Raw genomic sequence first — 18666 nt, forward strand, 5'->3', positions numbered from 1 at the left:
TCTTTCAATTAATTTTTGTACCAATTTCATATTGAAATAACATATTATATTGGTGAATGTAAAAGAAATTAAAAATGACTTCCACCTATTCTTTTAATTTTTAATATGTTTGTAGTGGTAGTTTATTAATCTGCTCTACTCCCTGGCAGAGGCAGCTTGTGCTCCTTGATACCCACCCTAATGCTCTGGATTCTTGGATGAAACACACACACACACACACACACACACAAACACACGGCCTTCTATTTTAATATGCCATAAACAGCACAATGGTTGGGCCACTCCTGAACTTCCATATTGCTAACACGCCTCCCCTCTGATGCTCCTGAATTATTAATTACGAAAATCTATCTTCCATCCTTGCTACCATGAACCTCTTGGGCTCCAAACCCTGACTCTTACATGTTGGCAGACTCTCTGACTCTCTGTCTCTCTGTCCTACACTTCTCAGGCCTGGACCTCCTTCTTCTCCCAGCAATGGTGATTCCCCTTCTCCCCCCAGTCCCTTGCCCCTGAATCCTAAAGTCCTGCATCTGTCTCCCTGCCCAGTCATTGGCTGTCAGCAACTTTATTTACCAATCAAAGCCAACTGTGGGCACGGCTCTTCAGCATCTTCTACACAGACATTCAGGTTCTCATGTAATTTTTGGAGCTGAAATAACACAAGTAGCATTAGAACCAATCCACAACATGTGTTTACTGGAAAATATAAAATTATACTTAGTTTACATTTTATTTCTATCATATGGCATTGTTTAAAAACAACCGTTAATTAGGTTGATTGATACCAGAAGCAAGCCTGTTTACAGGGAATTTCTCAATATAAAGTAGATTAGAATCTTGGCAGCCTTTATCAATCATAATTCTATGTTTTTATGAATTTTATAAATATAGATTGCATTTGAAAAACGGAAAATGTATGAGGTAGGTGATTCATTTTACACAGAACTCAGTAATTTTAGTTTCAAATGGCAAAATATTAGTTTCATAATAACCAAGTTATATTTACCAAATTAACATGAACACCATTCTTTTCTCAAAGGCAGACCTAATTTTATAGTTGTTGATATATAAAATTTTACAGATAGGTAACCTGTAGTCTATTTGAGGATACCACTTTTGAGAGGTGGATCCAAGATGATTCTCTGTAGCTTACAAGAATTTTTAAGTTTATTACAGCCCACATAATAGAGAAAGCAATAGATGCCAACCCTTATGAAACAAATCTTTATGAAACAGTTTTGGGTTAAAAGCATGAACATTCTTTAGTTTGACTGCAAACCCTGAAAGAGGGGTTTCTTCCGTCTACCCAGAAGACTGGATGTATAGAAATTTAGTATAGTGAGAAGCATTTTGAGTCTATAGTTAAAAGACAAGCATAGACATCTACCATAACTTCATGGTAGGTAGTTTCTTCCCCAGGAAGTTTGTAGCACCCATGTGACTTCTGCTTTCGCCATTTAGTGATTTATACAAGATGAGCAGTTCCTGGGAGACTCACCTGCCTTGCCCTCCCCCAAAAGTAAGAGCCTGTAACTTTTCTAGGGAAAGGGAAAAAAGAAACTTGCTATCTGTCATTGTAGAGATCATGGTTCAGGGGCTGGGGAGATGGTGGCTCAGTAGGAAGACTACCTGCTGTGCAAGCATGGGAACCTGAGTCACCAGGGGGCACCCATGCATGAAAGCCTGAGTCACCAGGGGGCACCCATGCATGGGAACCTGAGTCACTAGGAGGCACCCATGCATGGGAACCTGAGTCACCAGGGGGCACCCATGCATGGGAACCTGAGTCACCAGGGTGCACCCATGCATGGGAACCTGAGTCACTGGGGAGCACCCATGCATGAGAACCTGAGTCACCAGGGGGCACCCATGCATGGGAACCTGAGTCACTGGGGAGCACCCATGCATGAGAACCTGAGTCACCAGGGGGCACCCATGCATGGGAACCTGAGTCACTATGGGGCACCCATGTAAAAGTAATGGTGGTGTGTGTATGTGATCTCAGCCTTGGTTGGGAGTGGGATGGAGGCAGGCTGATCCGGAAGCTTGCCTGTTAGTCTAGCTGAATCAGTGAACCCCAGACTCCGGTGTCAACCTCTGGCTTCCATATCCACCTGTACTTGTAAGTACACAATGCTCCACTACCACCCGCCCATGACTGTCACCACTAACTACCACCACCCACCAATCACCACTCACGGCCAGCTCATACCACCACACATCTACCCACTACCACCATGCACATACACACATGCGCCACACACACAAGATCAGGTTGATCAAGTCTCGGGTGGATTTCTCGCAATCAAATCTGTATCTCATCTCTTTGCCAGAGCAAGGCTCTTGCCTTGCTACAGGCTTGCTCTGCAGACAAAGACAAGGGGAAGGGCAGCAGCAAGGACTATTTAAAACTGCAAATCGCTGCATTTGATGCTTTACCAGGAATTTTTATTTTTCATCTTTATCCTCACACGATACTAAGTTTTGATTAAACCCAAGGACCCCTAACTGTCTTCCATAAACAGCAGGCACTGTAGAGTCCTAAGCATCATCTCTAGATACAGTTGAGCTACTGACTTCTCAGGCCAATCATTTTTATTCTCATCCTCTAAGACCTAACGGTTCCTTTCAGATTAACAATTTCTACCAGTTTATGACGGTTTGGGTAAAAAAGCAATATTTTGTCTTATAAGGTTCACCTTCCACAAGTATTCTATTACTTCAAAAGGGGGTAGATTCTGTTTGCCAGGATCCAAGTTCAGAAACATCTAATGGGGAAAATATAAAATCTGGGCAGGTGAGATGGCTCAGCAGATACTTGAAAAGGCACTTGCTGCCAAGTTTGCTGACCTGAGCTCTGTCTTTGGAAAGAGAGAGCTGACTCTATAAAGTTGTCCTCCAATCTTTGACCATGTGGTCCTAACACATAAAATAAATAAAAATGGAAAATCTTCCCAGGGTAAGCAGAGGTCACCACTACTACTTCTGCGTGTCGTGGACCCAACTCATTCTTACAGAGAAAATGTGGCACCATGATGAACTGCATTAGTGTTTGCGCTGAGTGTTCTTACACATCCTCCCAGAAGAGCCCTGAGAAGTAGCTTCATTGCCTCCAGGGATATTGGTGAGAAATCCGACCTGCCAAGATCTTGAAGGTACCCACAGAGAATGGACTTGGGATGCCTCTGATGCCAGTCTTCCCTCTGGAGATGTCCTCATGAGCCCTGCCTTCTTGTGAGGGTAGCAATGAGACATAAATTCCCAACCTCAGTAGTGCTCCCAAGGAGGTGCTCCTTAGTCACCTCTCAGTGCTGCTGTCCCATCAGCATGCATCCTGAATGACTCCACGGCACTGCTGTGCTTCTACAAGGACCTGCTTCTCAGTGCCTCCCATGCTGAACTCTGGAGAAAACACTTCCTCAAACAGCTGGTCTTAACTTTCTTCCTGACCCACGTCATTTATGCACGTTCTCCTTTGCACAGTTGATGTACTATTTTGTTTAGCAATAAAAGTTACTTTTCCTTAGAAAGACAATTACTGTACAAGTATTTATAGTAATAAGGCATTAGAAGCAATCCAATGTTCATCTACGTAAGTAGACAAATACAGTGGAATACCTACCCAACAACTAAAAAGAATGAAGTACTGATGAATTGTACAACATGGATAAACTTCAGAAACATAATGCCAGATTCAAAGGCACACATGTTACATAACTCCATTTACATGAAATACCCAAACAAGAAAGGGGTTCGGAAAGGCTTTCTGGAGACAGAACACACAGCTAAGAATGGGAAGTGGGACTAACTATTAATATACAGGACAGGAGAGATTTTGTTCATGTTATAAAAATGTTTTAACACTGGTCAATGGTGTCCAACTCAGTAACTAATAAAAAATACCAAATTACATTTCTTAAATTATTGAATTTTATGGTATATAGATGCTACCCGAATAAAGTCTTTTAAAATATTTTATATGTGTGTGAACTTGTCTATGTGAGTATTCCCACATATGTGAAGGTACCCTGCCTTAGTTAGGGTTTTACTGCTGTGAGTAGACACCATGACCAAGGCAATTCTTATAAAGACAACATTTAATTGGGGATGGCTTACAGGTCAGAGTTTCAGTCCATTATCATCAAGGTGAGGAGCATGGCAGCATCCAAGCAGGCATGGTGCAGGAGGAGCTGAGAGTTCTACAACTTCATCTGGAGGCTGCTAGTAGAGGACTGGCTTCCAGGCAGCTAGGATGAGGGTTTTAAAGCCTAAGCCCACAGTGACACATCTACTTCAATAAGGCCACACCTCCAAATCGTGCCACTCCTTGGGCTAGGCATACTCAAACCACCACCTACCCATAAAGGCCAGAAGAGGGCATCAGGTCTCCAGAGGTGTCTATGAGCCTCCAGACATGAGTGCTGGCAACTCTTAACCACTATGCTAACATCCTAGCCCCCTAAAATTATATTGGAACAACATTACTGTGGTGGCACACAACTGTAACCCCAGCACTTGGAAGGTAGAATCAGAATTGTTAGGAGTTCAAAGCTATCCTCACTACATTGCAAGTTCTAGGCCAGTCTGACCAAAACAAACAAACAGCAATAGCAACAAAACCATCAATCATAACATCAGATAGATGCACAGAAAAGGATTAAATTTGTTACACAGTAATCTGTTGGGAGATTAATTTCTTCATTACCTAGAACTTCTTACATTTTTCAGACATGATGTAGCACATCCTTAGTCCTAGCACACAGGTGCAGGTAGATTTTTGTTCCAGAGCAGCCAGAACTACACAGGGAGACCCTGTTTTAAAAATAAATTACAAAGAAGAAGAGGAGGGGGGGAGGGAGGGAGGGAAGGAGAAGGAAGAAAGAAGGAAAGAGGAAAAGGACTAAAGGCAAGTGAAGAAATTCTGACTTCAGCGAAAACTACTTAAAATTAAATGAAATATTAGAACCAAGGTGCTGTGGAGCTATAGAGATAGCTCAGTGGTTGAGAACACTCTTCCAGTGTTCCCAGGTTCATTTCTCAGCATCTATGTCAACAGCTCACATGCACACATGTGACACACACACAGAGACACACAGACACACACACACACACACACACACACACACACACACACACACACACACACCACAGAATCTTTAAGAAAATTAAGGCCCTCTGAAAACTAACTGCTGACAAAATTACTTACACACAGCAGAAAATGGGAATCATCACATTCTGCCCTCTAGGTGGCACTAGAACCCAAACTTGAGTACCACCGTGGCTTTCCAGCATCATCTTTGAATGAGACCACAGTTCTCTCAATCAGGTCTTTACAGGGACACTTGAGCTGCAGTGTCTTAACTCCAGAGCTCCCCCTGAGTAAACCTCATGATGTCCATCAGCTCCTGTTGTCATCTTCTAGGTATGCCCAGTTTCTTTCTTCAAAATTTCTGAATTGTATTGACTAGACCTTTAATTAAAGAGGTTCAGTTAACTGCAGTCAGAATAAATATAGTAAAACCAATAAAAATTACTATACTGTTCAGAAATGGATAAACATAAGATAGAAATAATACGGAGCAAAGGCAAGCCATGTGCAAGTGCAGGAGAGTAGTTTTAGCTATTTCAATTGTGCAAACTCTTTTTCTTAGGTGAGCTACAAGGCAGAGAGGCGCTTAATCATTCTATAAATTTCAAACATTAGAAAGTTGTATATATAATAGATATCATGATAAACATATTTATTTTATGATTTGGTTTCTGTCACTTACAACATAGATCATACTACTTACATATCTAAGAATATCTCTCCTTCAAGAGATTGTGGTCTCTACTAGGTCCAGGCTGTCCCAGCCACCACTGCCCAATGCAGATTCCCCCCTTGACCAATCCTTGGCAAACAATGGACCAATTAGGTCAGTAATTTTACATCCCACCAAGCAGTAGTTTAGCCACATGGGACAAGAAATGAAGACAAGCCCTCACCCGTTTATCCCAAGATGGCTTGGTCCATGGAACAGACTTTCAGCTACCCAAACCTCAGATCTCAATCGCTAGAGCTGATGATGAAGACATGAAAGTCTGTTTTCTACCTAGGCCACACCCTGCTTTTGTTTCTTTAGGTAATGTACTGGGCTAGGGAGAGAGTTCAGTTGATAATGTCCTTGCCAGGTCTTGAGTGCCATCCCCAGCACCTACAGAAAAAGCCAGGCATGGCAGCATATGCTTGTATTCCCCGTGCTGGGAGGACGGAGGCAGGAAGGTCCCCAGGGCTTGCTGGTCAGTTCTCCTATATACTATGTGACAGGGACCAGACCAATGAGAGTTCCTGCCTCAAAGACACAAGGTGGACAGCTCCTGAGAAACTTCAGCTTAGGATGACCTCAGACACACAACCTAACTGCACATGTATGCAAGTACACAATCATCCCCCAGTATTGTCCACTCAAAGTTGTGTAGAGCGCATCTAACTCTTCACTTGGATATACTGGAGCCACTAGTGATGCAGTAATGCAAGCTGGCGACAGTGTGCTCAAGGCCGGAGGCCCGGTGTACGTCTGACCTTGGGGAGGTCTCCTGGGAACATTTGGGATTTCTTTTTAGATATTTATTTTTGATTATTTTTAAGTGTGTGCATGTGTGTGTCACACACACAAGTGCTGTCCATCACTGAGCCATGTTTCTATTCTTCAAGCCCACTTTTTAACAACAAGATCTCATGTATCAGAGAATCGCAGGCCGGCCCAAACCTGCTTATATTGCTGGAGATGTCCTTGAACTTCTCATCCTCCTGCCTCCACCTCCTAAGAACTAGGATTATAAATATGTGCTACCACACCCCATTTATGGAGTGTTAGGGGTGAAACCCAATGATTCGTGCAAACTCGGCAGATATTCTACCAACTGAATCACCCAACCAGCTCCAAATGTCTCTACAAATAGTTTCAATAACCCCAGTCCCTGAGTGCGTATGGGAAGGGCTGAGATAGTCATCTCGAGCTCCATGTGAAATGTCTCACCAATAGATCCGAGTAAGAAAACAGTGGGCACATTGGGAAAGAAATGAAGTTGCAGTGTCCTGGCTCATGAACTCAGCTTTTGTACTGGCCACTAAAGCCAGGGCTGTGTGCAGGCGAACCCCCAGCTCAACTGCTGCTGAGCTGGAGCCTCAACACAGCCAGTGAGCTTTACTTATGAGAGAGTGCCCACCTCCAGGGTGGTAAAATTATGCTCAGGATTTCAATGTGACCGCAGTTCTATCCCTCTAGGAAGAAGTGAGGAGGGAGCACAGGGCCTGCCTTTTTGTTCTTTACTCAATGAGTTCTCAAAAAATTGTATCAAGAAAGAGAGCCAAGAGTCCGTAGCACAAGGCACGTGGGCCTGGCTGAGCAGCTAGGACACGAATTGCTACTATCTGCCACCTGACCTCCTGCACAGTCACTCCCTGTCTTTGCAGGTGGCGGAGCTGTTTTTCCCAGGACATATGGAAGCTGAGCTTGGATCCTAAGTTTTGTCTTAAAAGGAAGAGTGAAGCTGTGTGAGAGCATGGGCTGGGGAACCATGAAATCCCACTGTGGGTTCTAGAGAACTGCTCACTGGTCAATGTTCTTCCCTGCAAGGGGAAGAGCTTGAAAGACTGCTCTGGCCTCCTGGAGCCCTCTCTGCAGTGGAAACAAATCGCCTCTGAAAATACAATGCCATGTTGCTTTTAAAAAGTGGTATTTAAGCAGCATGGAAGTAGCCTAGGAGAAATTCATGCAAAATCCATTCAGGCCTATAATTTACATCTGCTGCCTGAGTTGGAACACCTCCCTTCCATAACTGGAAATCTATGGGCCTAATTCTGGGATGACTGGAAGGAGGTTTATGTCTCAGCGTGTAGCTGAGCAATCTGTCACTGGGAGGGTAAAGCTGTAACCCCCAGTATAAGAAGCTGGGCCCTAGTGTTAAAATAGAAAGATAGAAAGATGGAAACACAGAAAGAAGGGAGAGGGTGGGGCGGGGTTGGGAGTACACACTTAAAAATCCACACTCAAGGACTTATGTTTGCTTGCAGGTCCAGAGGCTTGAGCCTGCCCTCTGCCCAAATCTGCAGTCTTTCCCACTCACCATGGTCTGCGATTAATTTAGTGCCCAAGAACCTCGAGTTGCTCCTGTGTTGAAGGTGAGCACCCTGATGTAAAGTTTGATATGTCACCAAGTCACTAGATCCACACTGACCTGCAGTGGGCTTTGCTGTTTCCCATGAGTGTTCTGGGCTCAATGTAGATTTTGTTTTGTTTGAAGATTTTCGTTTCTATGTGTTTTTGTTTCTATGTGTGTGGGTTCCATGTGCGTGCATGCATATGGGAGCTAGAGTTACAGGTGGTTGTGAGCCATTCAACATGGGTGCTTAGAACCAAACTTAGGCCCATGGCAAGGAGGAAGGAAGGGACTCTGATGTCCACTTGGTCTGGCCTTTAGTGCTGAAGAGCAAGAAGAACAAGAACAAGAAGAGATACCGAAATGTCTGTATTATATTGAAAAGGAGAGGGTGGGGCAGGGTTGGGAGCACACACTTAAAATCCATACTCAAGGACTTATGTTTGCTCCTGGGGGAGGGAGGGTAAGCCAGCTCCTCAGCTGGAAAGTTCAGGGCAGAGAGCAGAGTATGTATGCCCTGTAACAGGTAGGGCCTGAGGGATGCCCAGAGAACCTGGCGGCCAAGTTCACTTTGGTATGTAAACTATGCACCTCAGTTATTTGTCCCAGGTCTGAATCTCACCACAGGCTATTCCAACATTAGCTCTCCCCAAGCTGCCTATAGGTACCAGGATTTTATGTAAAGCATAAATCGTTCTCCTCAGACTGAAATACTCCTACTCCGTTATGGCTTAATGCTTTGCCTTTTTAGTTCTGTGACCTTGAGTAGCCCACTTCATTTTTCTGGGCTACAGTTTTCCCTGTATAAAAAGGTATGGCTTCTGTTCTAGAGTATAGGGCTCAGAATAAACAGATTGTCATTTGTTGTTGTTTTGGGTCATTCTAGGGACACATGTGTCACAAGACATTAGTCCTATATACTCAAAGAACGCACAAAATATTTCAGCACAGAGAAATGAGAAAAACAGCTATTTCCGCAAATCTTTCCTTTGTTAAAAAATTTTAAAATGTATTACATAAGTTTTCTTTCAACATAACAAATATATCGAAACTAATTTTTTTCTTTTAAAGGTGGCCATGTGGTCCATGCCTATAATCCTAGCCTTCTGAAGGAGGATCAGAGTTCAAGGTCATTTTGGCTACACAGTGAGTCTGAGGCTAATCTGGGCTACATAAGGCCCTGTCTTAAAGAACAAAAGGCCCAAAAGTGATTTAGGGCTTGTGAGAAAGAAATCAGGAGTCTGGAAAAATGGCTCCCTCTGACACATCACACATACTGTGAACACAGAAATGGGATGAAGGAAGGATGAAGGAAGGAAGAAGGGAAAGAAGGGAGAGAAGGGAGGAAGGAAGGGAAGAAAGAAAGAAATGAAGGAGGAAGATAGGGAGGGAGGAAGAGAGGAATGAGAGAGGGAGGAAGGAAGAGGAGAGGGAAGGAGGGAAGAGGGAGGGAGGAATGAAGGAGGGAGGGAGGAAAGGAGAGAGGGAGAGAGGGAGGGAGAAAAGTGTCCTATCAAGGAGGTTTGGGGAAGCCATTCTTCCAGAAGATCAGAATGGAGAGCCCCACCTGCACCCCAGCCCACCTGCTGGGATAGGCCCAGAGGGAGGTGCTGAGGCCTGAGACAGCCAATGAGAGATACTTATTGTCAAGCAACAATCTCCTGTTAGTTTTTTCTGCACCATCAGAATGCAGGGGACCAGGGAAACCCCCGAGAGGGATACCTCTGGGTGCCGCTGTTACAGACAAGGACTTTTAACTATCCTTGAGGTAAACAAAAGGGATCCCTTAGAGAACAGAACACCCTGAGGACCTGGGATGCAGTTCCATTGGTAGGGTGCCTGCCTAGTGTACAAAGCCCCTAGTGGATGAGTCCTAGCACTCCATAGCCTGGACTTGATGCCAAAGGCCTGGAATCCCAGCAGGAGGCAGGAGGATCGGAAGTCCATCTTCATCTATTTAGCAAGTTCCAGGTCAGCCTAATTCCTGGAGATCCTGTTTCAAAAACGGGAGAAGAGAGGGGGATGATATGACCGAGTCTGGCTTTGTGGATGGTCCAGAGGCAGGGCAAGGCCAGAGGAGGAGCTGCTCCTGGGGACAATCCCTAGGCCTGACCCCAGCCTCACTGCTAGCCTTCTGACTGAAGCTCCAGCTCCTCGTCTGTCCAATAGGAGAAGCCATGCAGCCAGCCAGCCAGGCAAGCGGGAGGGTCTGAGGCAGTGGCAGCAGTGGACCAGGTAAACTACATTTCTTAAGTCAGCAATTCTAGCTTTTCTCCGCTCCCCCTGACCCCGCCTTTTGCCCTTCATTTAAAGGAAACATTTCTGAACGTTCCACCAGCTTCTAAAACAACCGACATTTGTTCCCACGTAGATCCCAACTGAAGGAGGGGAGGGAAGGGGGAAGGATGGAGCTGTTTTTCTTTGACTGAAGGTCAGACCCTATACTCCTCTTACCCTCCCTGATTTCCCTCTGACTCATCTTTGGGCCTGAGGCATATCACAAGCTTCCTGTCTCCTTTTCCTTACCTGGAAAAAAAAAGGTTTTATTTCATCGGCTTCCACCTGCCTTTCTGTGCCTACTGTTTTGAGACTGTGTTCTACTTCCTCTAAATTACCTTTTCACGGGGAGTTTTAGTGTTTTCTAGAAGCAGGGAACGGACCAAGTGTTCTTTGAGTGATTCCAGCAGAGAACCGCACCAGAGAGCAGCAGGTCTCAGGCCACGTGATTATCGCCCCCTGGGGGCTGTTGGCAACGTCTAGACATTTTTGGATTATGCAATCACCGGAAGAGGAAGTGTAATAAGCAGAAAAGAGAGCTATTGCCAAATACCTACCATGCATAGGACAGTGCCTGCCACAAGAAACAATATCTGGTTTACACAGCCACTTCCCTTGTCTTCGGATGAATGGAACGCTGCTCTTTCTGCTAACCCGTGACAACGTCTGACTTGGGGAGCCCACAGCAGGAAAACCTCATCCCATTCTCTTCAAGGCTCCCTCCACCATCCCCCCTGCAGCAAACTGAGGGGAAGGGGTATCTGATTTCCAAGCTCGTTTTGCAGGGTGGGGAATTCAAGTTCCCAAGACACAGGCTCAACCTGAGATGGTCCTCCCTATAGGAGTACCTGCCTTCCGCGTCCCTCGTGGATGGTGCGACACCAGACTTATCTGGTTAAAGAGAAATGCTTCCTTGCTGCCTTCTTTGCTGGGGACAAGCCCCAGACAGTTGCACTGGTAAAAACCTCAGGACCAGACCCAAAGCCTCAAGGTCCACAGACAACGATGCTAATAGGTTGGAAATAGGCACAAAAGTCCAAACAGGAAGCTTTCTATCCTCCCCCTGACTCCTCCTCCCTCTGGGTTCAGGTATCTGTTCCTTTCCCTCTTCCGGACACTGTCCCAGCTAGCAGGAAGTTGCCAGGAAAGCGAATCTTACTATGTTCTTTGAGACTGAACGTGCTGATGTTTGTAACGAGCTATGGAGAGAAAATGATTAATCCAAAGTCATGACCACCCCTGGGGGTCTTCGTTGTCCCCAAGGGGCTGACAAACCAGATGGTGACTGAGGTGACCACTTCACTCTCACGGAAGGGTTAGTGTAGGGAAGGAGCCAAACTCACCATGTATGGCTACACAGTGCTCCATGGGGCTCAGTAGACCCTGGTATGCTTTTTTGTCTTTTCTTTCTTTCTTTCTTTCTTTCTTTCTTTCTTTCTTTCTTTCTTTCTTTCTTTCTTTCTTTTGGACAGATGATTATGTTTGTCACTGAGAGTGACCTTGAACTGGTTCTCATACTGCTAGTCTCACAGGGACGTGCCACCTCTCTGCAGAGCTGCTGGTGAAAGCCAGCGCTAGCCCGACACTCCACTGCTCAGCCCGCATCGTCAACCCTGTACAGTACACTGTCACAGCAACCTAAACAGGGTAAGATGGCAAGAAGAAAAAAATGTCACAAAAGCTAAACAAAACCAAACAGAAAATAGGAAGAGTGACATCTCCGTGAGTTTTATTTGTTTGTTTAGTCTAAGTCTCACATGGTCCAGGCTGTCTTGAATTCACTCGGAGAACTGATGGTTGACTTTGAACTTTGGTCCTCTTACCTTCAGCTCAGCAGATGTTGGCATTATCAATCCTTCCTTACCTTCTATCAATTAAAAAGTTCTTATAAATATCATATACATTTCCATATTTCATTTTATGTGCATCTTGGCATACAACCAAGTACTTTCTATGGGTTTCCACGACTGTTCCTCACAACCCTATGCAGTGGTAATTATTATCCAGATATTAATATAAAATAATATGTGAGGAATAATAAATATAACCTGCAATGATTGGAGACTTCGAGGAATTAGTCAGTAGTACAACAGGCAGAGATAGGATTTGATCCTGACGATAGCTGTGATTACAAAGTTACACCATAATGTTTTGTGTTCAGGAAATAAATCTCTGAGCCTCTTTGCTCCAGGCATCTCAAATAATGCCGGTTCAAAGAACAAGAAGAGTGTTCTTGGACTCAGTGGCTTCCTCTGCTGCTTCTGTTCGGCCCCGTAGTTACAAAGGTGGCCACAGGAGACCTGCAGAAGCGGGACTTCACGTTCAGTCCACAGAACAGCCACGTCGTCATTGCTGAGACCAGCGGTTCTCAACCTGTGGGCCTCAGCCCCTTTAGGGGCAAATGACCCTTTCACAGGGGTTGCCTAAGATAATCAGAAAACATAGATACTTACATTTCAATTTATAATAGAAGCAAAACTATAGCAGTGAAGTAGTAATAAAACATTTATAGAGGCAGGCAGATGTCTGAGTTCGAGGCCAGCCTGGTCTACAAAGTGAGTTCCAGGACAGCCAGGGCTATACAAAGAAACCCTGTCTCGAAAAAAAAAATTATGATTGGGGGTCTCCATAACATGAGGAACTATATTAAGTTGTCTCAGCATTAGGAAGGTAGAGAACTGTCATAGACACCCAATAGAGTCTAGTCTTTTCTTTTCCCTCCTCCTTCCCTACCTCTTTGAGACAAAGCTGCCTGCAGCCCAGAATGGCCTGAGAATCACATATAGCCAGGGTAAACTTTAAACCTTTCTTGCCCGTTCCTCTCAAGTCCTGGGATTACAGACATGTGCCACCATACTCAATCTATTCAGTGCTGGGTTACAAATCTTGTCTCCTAGAATCCTAGGGAGGAACTAGGAGCTACTAAGTGAGCTGCCTCTCCAGTCCAGAAATCCAATTTCTTAAAATATCACAGCCTGTGTTATGACAAAGCCTCCAGGTGGTTTTAATGCACTAAAGCTTAAGAATCAGTGACCTGGGAATGTCATTGCCGCGTGGCCATAAGTGTGAAGCAGGGACTGAAAGGGTAGAGGAAGCAATAATTACAACCATTGCAATTGAATCGGAGGCTACTTTTCTTGTTTTTTAACTGCCACTATCTGAGACACCTGGGGCAAAACGGCTCAGTTATTTACTGTACACAGAACGGTGTGAAGGACCTAGGAGAGTCTACATCTAATTAGCTGTGAAACTGCATATTTTGTCTTTGATTTTCAATGGACCCATCTCTGTCGTGTCTGCCCTGTGCCAGGACCCTCCCTGTCTCTCTTCCAGCTCCCATCATCCTCCATACCACATTAACTCTTTGCTTTGATGGTTTCTATTGTGTAGCTTCTGGAACAGACCTCAACTCCTTAAGTTGACATTTAAGAACCCTGAAAATATTGTGCCCTGACTATTTTCTTTCTTTTCCTTTCTTTCTTTCCTTTTCTTTGCTTCCTCTCTTTCTTTCCCTTTCTTTCTTTCTTTCTTTCTTTCTTTCTTTCTTTCTTTCTTTCTTTCTTTCTTTCTTTTCTTCCTTCCTTCCTTCCTTCCTTCCTTCCCTCCCTCCCTCCCTCCCTCCCTCCCTCCCTTCTTTCTTTCTTTCTTTCTTTCTTTCTTTCTTTCTTTTCTTCCTTCCTTCCTTCCTTCCTTCTTTCCTCCTCCTTCCTTCCTTCCTTCCTTCCTTCCTTCTTTTCTCCTCCTTCCTTTCTTTCTTTCTTTCTTTCTTTCTTTCTTTCTTTCTTTCTTTCTTTCTTTCTTTCTTTCTTTCCTCCCTCCTTCCTTCCTTCCTTCCTTCCTTCCTTCCTTCCTTCCCTTCTTTCCATCCTTCCTTCCTTCCTTCCTTCCTTCCTTCTTTCCTCCCCCTTCCTTCCTTTCTTTTTTGATAAGGTGCTTTGGAATTACTTATGTAGCTGAGGGTGACCTTGAACTTCTGAAGCCTCTACTTTCTGGGTGCTGAGATTCCAGGTCTTAACTCCATGTCCAATTGGTGCTTGGGGACTGAAGCCACGACTCTGTGCATGCTGGGTAGGCACTCTCCCACCTGACCGCTAACCCAGCCTTGAGCCTTTCTTATTCTTACCTTTGAGCACCTGAAACCAGATCATTGAGTTTGCCACAGACTCAGTGTTCTCACTCCACCAGTTGTTTATACAGTTTTCTCTAGCGAGGATTACTTCATGCTAGTCCTTCCACATTTACAAAGTCTGCCTCCCATATCATCTGCTTCACAGTCTCTCTTGATCCTTCTAACTACAGATTTGTACAGGATTCGTCTTTAATTATATGCTTGTGAACACGCTTTCTATGTTTCCCTACTAGATTTGGGGAAGACAGATATTTGTCCATTTTTATTGTTGCATTTTTCTATAGAGCTCCACATTGTGATGAAGCTTGATAAATGGTGTGTGTGTGTGTGTGTGTGTGTGTGTGTGTGTGTGTATGTGTGTGTGGTGTTTGCCTGTACATGTTTGTGAGTGCATATATATATATATGCATGTGCACCTGTAAAGGTCAGAGGTTGATTTGGGGTGTCCTTCTCAGTTACTGTCTACCTTGTTTTTTGAGACAGGGTCTTTCACTTATTAGGGCAGACTGACTGGCCTACAAGCCCTAAAAAACCCTCTTGCCTCCTCCTCCTCCTCTCCACTGCCGGGAGAGCAAGCATGTGTTTGCACATGGGAGCTGGAGGTCTGAACTCAGATTCTCATGCATGCAGACAGACATTATACTGAGCCTTCTCACTACCCCTAACATATAGTTGTTGAATTAATGAATACACAAATGCTGTGTGTGCACGCCCACGCACGTGAATGCATGTACACACACAGAGACACACAGACACACATACACACATACACGCAGACGAAAGACTTTCCTTCTCTTGTTTTCCTAAATGTTCCCATCAAAATCAAGGATATTGTTTTTCTCTAACAAATTTCTGTCTATTTAATTCTTCTCAAAACAAGGCCATTGCTATAGTACAAAGTTATCAGCAGCAAGGGCATCAGCCGAACCAGATTAAGTGTTCCCACAGTATCTGCTCCTTCATAGCAATGTAGAAGGAACTTAAACATTGTTGCTAACCTCGGTGAAGAGCAGAACAGAAAGGCGAGGCCGAGGCCAAGCAACTTAAAACAGAACCAACTCTCCAGGGCATGCTCATCCGAGCCCTAATGGTCTCTAGTTAAAATTGCTGGTCTGGCTTACATCCAAAGATGAGGGAGAGAGGGAAAGAGAGAGAGAGGGAGAGAGGGAGAGAGGGGGTGAGGGAGAGAGGGAGAGACAAGGAGGGACGGGGTTTGAGATTCTTCCCAGACAGCGTTAAAGCAGGATTTAGGGAAACACTCTCTGCTTCATCTCAAAACTGTCATTCGTCCGATTTTCCTCACAGGCTAAAAAGAGAAAAGAGGAGCAAGGGACATTGTCAGCCCTCAGCCATCCAGCGCTGAGCAGAAAGCAAAGTAGAGGCCTGAGTTTCCCTTTCAGCAGGGAGCCAGTTGCCATGGTGAGGCAGAAGCCTTCTCCAGACTCCAAGAGCAGAGTGGTTCTGATTGGTTCCAATAGGCCTGGCACTCCAGGATTAGAGCTGCAGTCTATCCAGTCACAGGCTCCAGGCATCCAGCTCCAAGGGCGGTCGGGCGGGGCCGTGCCTCCTCCGCCTCAACAGTTGTCTCCCAGGTAGAGATTCCAGTCTCCGCAGCACTTCAGTTTTCTGAGGGTAGTGGCCTTTTCTGTGGACCTCCAGGGGGCGGGAGGAAGAATGGAGAAATGGCCTAGCGCACCAGGCAAGACGCTGGCCCCCTTCTGCCTCTTTCCCTGTCAGTGTGTAGGGTCCTCAGATCTGGATTTGGCTTTTATGTTCGCTGGCTTTGAGGAATGCCTCTCACAGCGACCTTCTTCCATTCTAGGCGTATTTTCTGCCACATAAAGGTTCTCATAGGAAGCACATGGGTTTCCTACATCCATAGTCTATCCATGGACATAATGAAAGCTTTTATTTTTAAGGATTTGTTGTCTTGTTGTTTCAGTAGCAGTGATGTCTAGGGCCTTAGACATGCTATGCAACACTCTAACATTGGGTAACCCTCAGTCTGTACAGGAATTTTCCTTGAGGGATATGTGTGTGTGTGTGTGTGTGTGTGTGTGTGTGTGTGTGTGTGTGTATGTATATATATCATATATTATAGTATACATTATAATATGTACACACATACATATATAAAATATTTCCATATAATATATGTATATGTATAAAATACAAAATATACGATTATTTTATGTATTATATGTGTATATAATAATATGTATATGTTATATACATAACATAAAATACATATATATTGTATACTATATACACATACAAATGTATATATTTAGAAGTGTTTGGTTGTTTTGCTTGCATTAATGACTATGTACCATGTATGTGCCTGGTAAACTCAAAGGTCATAAGAGGGTCCCTAGAACTGAAGTCGCAGAAGGCTGCTAGTCACCATGCAGATGCCTGGAATCAAACCCAGATCCTTAGGAAGAGGAGCAAGTGCTCTTTTAACTGCTGAGGCATCTCTCCAGGCCCTACCTTGGACATTTTGGAAAGGTGTTAGGAAACATTGCTTGGCAAAAAGTGCAATTGTTTCTCATAAAATGATCAAGCCAGTCACAATCCAGCAAATACAGGGGAGGTAGGTCCTGCTAGCTGATTAACCATTGACAGTTAGTGGCTTTTAGCAGAGGGAGGACAAATTTGTTTTTCTCTGTTTGATTGTTTGTTTGTTTGTTTTTAGAGATGGGGTCCCTGATAGATTGCCCATGCTCCTGCAGACAGCCTCATACCCGTGCACATACTGGCATCACTAATTACTCCGTGGGTTAAAAGAAACTCGGGCTTGATGCTTGGAACATGGTGAGAGCATATGGGGGGAACTGAAGAGGTGCAGCGGGAGGTGGATACGATCAAAACATATTTATACATGTATAAAATACATGTCTCAAATAGTAAATAAAAGATATAGTTCTTAAAGTAGTGTGTGTTGGAGTTAGTGTCACTGTGAAGCAGTCATCTTGCTGTGTCAAGATGTCTTCTTTTAGTAGGCCAGATATCTAATAATGCAGAAAGATGATCAATATAGATTAAGTATAAAACACTGATTACAAAATAATTAACATTGTAATATAAATACTTATCCCCAGTGATAAGTGAAAAAAGAATGGAGAGAATAAATGTTAATAGAAATAATGGTTACTCTGGAAAGTACATAGTGTTTGCTTGCTTGCTTGCTTTTTTTTTATCCCTTCAAACTCATCCCTGTAAGTACTATGCTTTCTATGTTATTTGTCTTGGCAATAAGAAAAGACAACCAAAGCATACTTTCAAATTTCTAGATAAGTCAAGTTCAGGGGTAGGTCCTGGGGACAGGAAGTTTGACTTTCATTCATCAGGAATATAGATCGGTGCATCTAGGGCTCCTGGTATAAAGCATGATGTAATACAAGGAGAGTGGGCCGAGGCTGCTGGGACTTGACCTGAGTCTGAGTCATATGTGATAGCTGAGATCATAAATTACGAGCATCAGTGGCCCTTGCTCCGAGGATTAGGAGAAGCATCAGAGGAGTTCACAGGCAGTCCTGGGCTTTCTCTGTGTTCTCCTTCCCTGGAGGAGTGAGCAATGTGCCTCTGGCAGAGAACCAGTCTAAAATGCCGCAGCTCTATCTCTGCAGGGACGACCACTGCCTTCTGCAAATGCCAGTTACTGTGTAGTGCGGTACACTCTGCTTCACCCATACTCCCAGCACCTTGAGATCCAGGCACGGTGTTTGTCAAGTTCAAATGAAACTTGGACAAATGGCTGAGGTGCTTGTTGGCATACCAAAGCACATGGTGGCCTCTAGGCTCTCTTAGAAAGTACTTGTTACAGAGAAATCCTGGCTAGCATTCCCTCCTCCCTATTTTAAGTCTCTCCAGCTCTGAGACTGCTTTCTTTCCCCCAGCTTCTGTTTCCTATTAAACAAACAAACAAACAAACACAAAAAGTCCTGCCATTTTGGGCCATGAACTCTCTCTCTCTCTCTCTCTCTCTCTCTCTCTCTCTCTCTCTCTCTCCCTCCCTCCCTCCCTCCCTCCTTCCTGTGTCCCTCCCTCCTTCCCTGTTCTCTTGGTCTTTAGCTCCTCTCTTGGTCCACTTGCCCTCTCTCCTCTTCCCTGTC

The 18666-nt window shown here is 44.4% G+C and overlaps 1 long non-coding RNA gene across 1 annotated transcript in view; it reads left to right on the top strand.

The window, feature by feature from the left end:
- The first annotated feature begins 16000 nt into the window (after positions 1–16000).
- Gm42196 overlaps positions 16001–18666 on the top strand; it is a 34866-nt gene continuing 32200 nt past the window's right edge. Inside the window, exons 1-2 of the long non-coding RNA XR_880709.1 lie at positions 16001–16143; positions 17247–17365. This is a non-coding gene — a long non-coding RNA (predicted gene, 42196). The remainder of the gene's footprint in view (positions 16144–17246; positions 17366–18666) is intronic.

The sequence above is a fragment of the Mus musculus genome, chromosome 3 (genome assembly GCF_000001635.26).
Source record: "Mus musculus strain C57BL/6J chromosome 3, GRCm38.p6 C57BL/6J".
Classification (NCBI taxonomy): domain Eukaryota; kingdom Metazoa; phylum Chordata; class Mammalia; order Rodentia; family Muridae; genus Mus; species Mus musculus.